The following is a 7,624-nucleotide window of genomic DNA, read 5'->3' on the forward strand; positions in this document are numbered from 1 at the left end:
AAAAATCAGTGACCACCATACTGTTTGGTATATGTGTGTTGAATACTTCATACAGTGCTTATCGTATGAGTGGTGTGCAGAGAAAGCACAAAAAAAGGATGAAAATATAACATCTAAGTACACTATTGCAATACATGGACAAAACGTCTAAGCTTCCATTTGCAGAGAAACCAAAATCGTTTTTTGGGGGAAAGGGGGTGGGGGGCAAACTCTTAGTGTGCTGTAAATGTTGGTATTTCTATTTGATCAACTATTTCTAATTCTAGTTTTGCATGTACACAATTTTTCTAACTCCAAGTATGTATATGTCCAATTAAAGCAGGTATCTCATTGTGGTCGATGATGTATGGAGCGTACCAACCTGGGAAGCTATCCGCAGCAAATTGCCAGAAAAAAATTGCGGCAGCAGAACCATTGTGCAACCCAGATAGAAACGGTGGCCAAGGCAGCTAGTGCCTCGGAATACTTTATCCATCATATGAAGCCCCTAGAACGAGAAGCCTCTGAGAAACTATTTGTCAAAAGAGTGTTTGGCTCCACAGAGAAGGGTATTTGTCCCAAGCAACTTAAAGCTACCATGGACAAAATTTTGAAAACATGCGGTGGGTTGCCGTTGGCCATTGTTAGCATCGCTAGCATTTTGGCAAGCTATAGGTCGGCCGAGGGCATGGAGATGTGGAAAAGAGTTTCTAGATCAATTGGATCTCAGATGGAGAGCCACCCTAACCTTGAGGGGATGAGGCGGTTGATTACACTCAGTTATGACTACCTGCCTCATCATCTCAAGGCTTGCATGATGTATCTGAGCATGTTCCCGGAGGATTATGTGATTGCCAAAGGATAGGCTACTATACAGATGGATTGCTGAAGGTCTGGTCACCGAGAAGCGGGGGTTGACTTTATTGGAGGTTGCGGAAGAATACTTCAACAAGCTGATTAGTAGGAACATGATTCAACTAGACAAACTTGTGTCCCTGCGAGGGGAGGTAGAGGGGTGCCGGGTGCATGACATGATCCTTGAGGTCATGGTGTCCAAATCCAGGGAGTCTAACTCTGTTACTTTGGTAGGGCGGCAATACGGAGGAATGACACATGGACATGGCAAGGTTCGCCGCCTTTCCATCCATGATAACAACCATGATGAGCAGCATCATGCAAGGCATGTCATTGAGGCGATGAAGCTACATCATGTCCGATCACTGGCCACATTTCAGCGCGATGGCCTCGGCAAGCTGCTGGATCGTTTAGGCGAGTTCAAATTGCTAAGGGTACTTGACCTGGAAGATTGCAAGGCCCTGCGAAACAAGCACATGAAAGATGTTTGCGGATTGTATCTTCTCAGGTTCTTGAGCTTGAGGCGTACAAACGTCTCAAAGATGCCTCGCGAAATTGGCAATCTAGAGCACTTGGAGACACTTGATATTAAAAGCACGTACATTAGGGACAACCAGCTGCCGCGAACTGTGACAAATCTGAGCAAACTAGAGTGCCTAATGTCCAGTTATTGGGTTCCCACGGGGGTTAGGGAACATGAAGGCGTTGCGCAAGGTGGACATGGGAGTTCTCACAGGTGAGGACATTAAGGTTACCCAAGAGATAGGCGAGCTGCCGCAGTTGGAAGTGCTAATTAAGTATCGAAATCTTGCTTGAAGATGAGCCCAAAGAGGAGTTTTTGTGTGCACTTGTCTCCTCCCTGAGCAAGACAAGCGCTCTCCGATCGCTCCATCTGGTAAGCCAGTCGGGCAGTTTGGACTTTGTCTGTGACATCTCCCCGCCGCCACTCCTCCAACACCTTAGTTTGAGTGGCAGCATTCGCCAACTGCCCGACTGGATCTCATCACTCGTACACCTCACAAAGTTTCAAGTGGGATGGACAAAACTTGGCGACCAGTTATTTGGTGTCTTGTGTAAGCTGCCCAACCTGAAGAGCATCCAACTTGGGAGAACTGGGTACAAAGACAGAGAACTGGTTGCACGCCCTGACACTAGTAGAAAAAGGGGCTTTTACCCCGGTTGGTAAGGGTTTTTTGTCCCGGTTTTCGAACCGGGACTAAAGGGTCGTTACTAAAGCCCTAACCCTTTAGTCCCGGTTCTTACACGAACCGGGACAGAAGGTCCTCCACGTGGCCGCTGCTGCCAGCGCAGGAACGGGGGCCTTTGGTCCCGGTTGCTGACACCAACCGGGACCAATAGGCAGGGCCTTTTGTCCTGGTTGGTGTCACCAACCGGGACCAATAGGCATCCACGCGTCAGCATTTCGGGGGCTGGGGTTTTTGTTTTTTTAAAGGCGGGGGGTTGGGGGGTTAATTTAGGTGTTTCATATATTGTGTTAGCTAGCTAATTAATATAGAGAAGTGTCCTCTCTTTTCTCCGTACTTGGTCGACGCTACGTACTATATACGTATGGAGAAGACTAGACACGCTAGCTAGTAAGCAAATGAAGGAAACAGAAGATCGTCATGAACATATGCATACAGAGAGAAGTGATATCGACCACCTCTCCTTCTCCGAGAGATTGGTCGAACAACAAGTTCTCGTATATCTATCTGACACTACCGGCTACATATATATAATAATTATCTTTTACAATATAATCTCCTAATTAAATTGTAAGAACACAGGGCCCACATAGCATTCTCCGTTTTCAGCGATCAGGTGGTCAAGGAAGAATGCCGCCAATTCCTCTTCAATTGCTCGCATACGATCTGGTGCTAGGAGTTCATCCCGCATCCGAAACATCTATTTTTGAAGAAGGGGGTCAATACATATATATATATATGAATAAATGAAACTCGACACAAATGATGGTAATAAAATTAAATTGTGAATATTATTTCTTACGCACTTCATATTGTTCGTCGGAGTAGCCCCGCTCACAGGTCGTGTGGCGGATAGACTCGCAAACGTAGTATCCACAAAAATCATTCCCTTGTTCCTGCCACAACCACTTTACAAGAAATAGAGGTCAATCTAACTGATAAGCAAGCATGCTAAATGGTATTGATGAAACTAGCGCTTGAATCACTAGGAGATGTGCGGAACATGCTACTATAGTACTTACTTTCCGGTGTCTAAATTGCAGCTTCTTCGGCAGTCCCGGAGCTTTTGTGGTGAATTTCTCCAAACCCTGCCAGACAAAGAAAACAATTACTTGATATCAGGAAATGAACAAAGTTGCTAATATGGTGGATAATGATCGATTTAACTTACTTCTCGAGCATTTGAGTCATGTCCGCATAGTCCTGGGGATCTTTTCGTCTCGAGTCTAAGACGGTTACTACTCCCTGCTCAAGCTTAATCTCTAGGAGAATATAGTGGAAGCTGCGCATGCATGCATAAGTCATCAATTATATTACCATAACCTGGACTAATAAGGGAAACCGAATATGCACAAGACAGTAACACTCACTTGAAGTTGTAAGGAAAGAGTATTATATCTTTGTTTTGATTTAATACCAAGGATCGTAGCAAGTTGGCCTCGGCTTCTTTGGCATGTTTTGAACCGTATATGCATCTATCAGATTTGTGTTAATGAACCCAATATCACCGATTTTTCTTTTCTTTAATTCGGCGATCTTCAATCTGCATAATATAGTGAGGATAATTATAAATACATGCAATGAAAGAGCTGACCTATATAGAGAGACTTAATGCCAGAAGTACTACTACTTACAGACAGTAGCAAGTGATCGTTGATTTATCGAGGGCCTTTTGATTGAAAAACTGGAAGAACTCCTCAAATGGAACATTCAGCAGTTCAATTCCAACGAGGTCATGCTCCGGTTTAACTCTCAGCGTCAAAGTATTCATCCCATCAGACTCTCTGCAGGTTTTCATGTACCAATCATGTAATCTTCGCATCATCGTTGTTAGAGATCTTTCATCTTTGACGAGAGGCTTCCCGTAATGGTATTTGTGTTCGTCCACCTCCATGATTTAATAATGTACATCGTCGGGCAGGTAATCTCCAAGATTGCTATAACCAGGCACAATCCTCGGATCATTAGCGATGATGTCGCTAGACACCTTGAGTGGGGGGCACGATTGGTTCGCTTGTTCGCCAAGCTAGGCAATTTTTTTCCCAGCTCGTCGTTCTTTTAACCTTTGATCACTGACAGTACTTCCCGACCGCTCCGCTTCGACAAATGTCTTTGCAATAATGCGCTCATAGTTGCCTTTCGGCGGAGACTTTGGTGGTTTTGTCAGGGCAGCCAGAGTGCGCTTCGCTTTCACCGGATCTACCTTCTCCTCTGGAGGTGGATGCTCCTTTGCTTTCACCCCTTCAAAGAAGTTTGTCACTTCGGCTCGCACGATCTTCGCGTTCTCCTCCGGGGTCCTCTCGTATGGTAACTTCTCTGGAGTCTTCAGAGAAGGACCGAATCTGTATTGCCTCCCGCCTCTGGTTGCTGTACTGCTAGACGCCGGCAGAGCAGACGGACCGGCTGCAGCTGTCTTCTTTCCTTGCTTACAAGGCGGAGGAGAAGGACTACGACGCGCCGGAGCTGCCGGAGCGGCGGCGGGTCTCTTTCGCCCTTGCTGACGAGGCGGAGAAGGAGGAGGCTGGCTGCTCTGGCACGCAGGCGCAGGCGGAGAAGGAGGCGGAGTGCCGCCACGCGCCGGAGAAGGAGGCTGAGTGCCCTGATCACTCGCCGGAGGAGGAGGCAGCGGAGTGCCCTTACTCGCCGGAGGCGTCCAGTTCGGAAGGTTAATGAGCTCCTTACGCCATAGGCACGGAGTCTTCAGAGCAGAACCCAGCCGAGTCTCCCCTTCACCGGTAGGGTGGTCAAGCTGGAGGTCCTCAAATCCCTCTGTTATTTCATCCACCATCACCCTAGCATATCCTTCTGGAATCGGCCAGCAGTGGTAGGTTGCGCCGGGTTCAGGAGGTAAAACAGAGCCAACAGTCGCCTTGACTTTGAAGTTCTGCCATTGCGCCATAAGGTGGCAATGTTGAGACTCCGTGATAGCATCCACGGGGTAGCTAGCAGGAGCCGTCAAGACATGCTCCGGCTGAAGCAGCTCGGTGGAAGTCACGCTGCTTCTCCGCTGAGATGGTGGGGTAGTTTCGGCATGTCGATTGCCGTCTGGTTCCTCTAGCGCTTGAACCCTTTCGTGCAGCTTCTGAATTTTGGTCTGCTCCACTTTTTTCCTTCTCTCCTGGCTTTTGTAACCGCCTGCATCCGGAAAACCGGCCTTCCACGGAACGGAGCCTGGCGTGCCTCGTGTCCGTCCAGGGTGCTCAGGATTCCCGAGGGCCATTGTGAGCTCGTCGTTCTCTCTGTCTGGAACGAACGTCCCTTGCTGCGCTGCATCGATATAGTGCCGAAGCCTCTTGACTGGTATTCTCAAAAGCTCATCCGTCCAAACGCACCTCCCTGATACAGGGTCCAATTTTCCGCCAGCCCCGAAGAACCAAGTCCGGTAACAGTCTGGCCAGTTCATTGTCTGTGGTTCGATCCGTTTTTCAAGCAGATCATTCTCAGCCTTGGCCCACTTAGGTCGGGCTTTGAGGTAGCCACCTGACCCCGTGCGATGGTGAAGCTTCTTCTTCGCAGCATTCTTCTTGTTTGTCGCTGACATCTTCTTACTCTTTTCCGATGTCTTGTGGGCCACAAATGCGGGCCAGTGATCTCTGATCTTCTCATACCGGCCGATGAATTCTGGTGTCTCTTCTTTGTCGATAAACCTTTTCAGCTCATTCTTCCACCTCCTGAATGGGTCTGCCATCTTCTTAAGAGCATGAGACTTGATTAATTCCTCTTTAACTGGCTTTCCGGATCCTCCTCTGGCGGTAGGGTGAAATTTGCCTTCAGCTCAGTCCAAAGATCATCTTTCTGCATATCATTGACATAAGACACCTCAGGTTCTTCCTTCTTAGGCTTATACCATTGGTGGATGCTGATCGGGATCTTGTCCCTAACAAGAACCCCGCACTGAGCAGCAAATGCTTCCTTTGTTCGGATGGGTTCAATCGGTTGGCCGTCGCGCGCGACTGCTGTGATCTCAAACCTTTCATTCGAGCGCAACTTTCTCTTCGGGCCTCGTCTCTTTACCGAAGTTGTGCTTGATCCGGAGGGCCAGAAAAAAGAAGAAAGACGAGAGGTAATTAATATGTGTACATACCAAAACAATGAATGCATCAATTAGCTAGTCAGCACAGGCTTAACTAATATATTTATCTGGCTGGACTCTATTCGGTCACCGGAGCCGTCACCACGGGCTCCTTCTTGCACCAGCATTGGGTCACCGGAGCCATCATAATCATGTCTTTCCTCCTCCACTCTTCGATCACCGTAGCCTGCTTCTTCACCCTGTTCTTCCAGACCATCATTGTCGTTAAGATACGACAAGATATCACCTTCGGCTAAGATTATGTCCCCCAACACCTCTTCTACTTGCTCGTCTCGTCCGTGCTCCATTGTTTCTGCAAACATTACAACATGGCAATTATTACACAAACATGACAGCAGGTGGATATATTAGTGCGAACGTAGACCTAGCTTATTCCGGGTTTGGGGTGGCCTCGGCAACGCTTCAAGGGTAGGGGCGCGGCGGGAGGGGGTAGGAGACCGACATCGTTTTTTTCTAGGGTTTGGGTGTCCTCGAGAGTTTTGGTCGAGCGAGAGGGCCGGGGGGTGCTCCCGTGGTATAAGTTATCACAGTCGAGAGGGGTATAAATATCGACCGTCCATCATGTCGAAGTTATCTGGGAGGGAGTTATATATATCGACAACGATGACATACATACATGGGAAAATAATGTTATCCGAGAGGGGGTATATCGACAACGACATACCCGATAAAAAATAAGAAGACGAAGAAGAAATAAAAAGAAGAGAAGAAGAAAGGAATAGAGGAGAAGATCGAAGAAAAAAAGAAGAAAAAGAAGAGGAGAAGAAGAAAGGAATAGAGAGAAGAAGAAAAAATAGATTTTTTTCTTCTTCTCCTCTATTCCTTTCTTCTTCTCCTCTTCTTTTTCTTATTTTTTCCTCTTCTTGTTTATTTCTCCTCTTCTTCCTCTCCTCTTCTTCTCCTTTCTTCCTCTTCTTATTTTCTTTTTTCCTATCCTTCTTTTTCTTCTTCTTCCTTTTCTTCCTAGCTAGATATATAAAACTTTTCTAAAAATGTAACTTTTGCATATATATATAAAACTTTTTCTTCTTCTTCCTTCTTCCTTCTCTTCCTTCTTTTCCTAAATATATAAAACTTTTCTAAAAATGAAACTAACCTAAAATGGACTAAATCAGAGAACATATATAGATAAAACTTTTCTAAAAATCTATGTTTTGCATACATGAACATATATATACACAGAGAACATACATACATATATACATTTTTATAAAAATGCAAAAAACAAAAAATCTGAAAAAGAGGACATATAGTCAGATATACACACATACATATACTCACACATATACATATAATCTGGAAAAAAACATCATATATATGTGAAAAAAAATAGGGAGGCAGGGGGCGGCCTGACCAAAGGAGAGGTGCGGCATGGTCGGGGCAGGGGCAGAGGCACGGCGCACGTCGGGGTAGAGGGTGGCGACGGCGGCGTGGTCGGGGCAGGGGTGACGGTGGCGTGGTCGATCAGGGCAGGGCGAGGCAGAGGCACGAT

General features: G+C 46.6%; 1 pseudogene; it reads left to right on the forward strand.

Annotated features, from left to right (window-relative positions):
• The first annotated feature begins 346 nt into the window (after positions 1 to 346).
• Positions 347 to 7,624, forward strand: part of LOC119316172 — a 15,240-nt pseudogene continuing 7,962 nt past the window's right edge.

Source organism: Triticum dicoccoides, chromosome 6A (genome assembly GCF_002162155.2).
Source record: "Triticum dicoccoides isolate Atlit2015 ecotype Zavitan chromosome 6A, WEW_v2.0, whole genome shotgun sequence".
NCBI lineage: Eukaryota > Viridiplantae > Streptophyta > Magnoliopsida > Poales > Poaceae > Triticum > Triticum dicoccoides.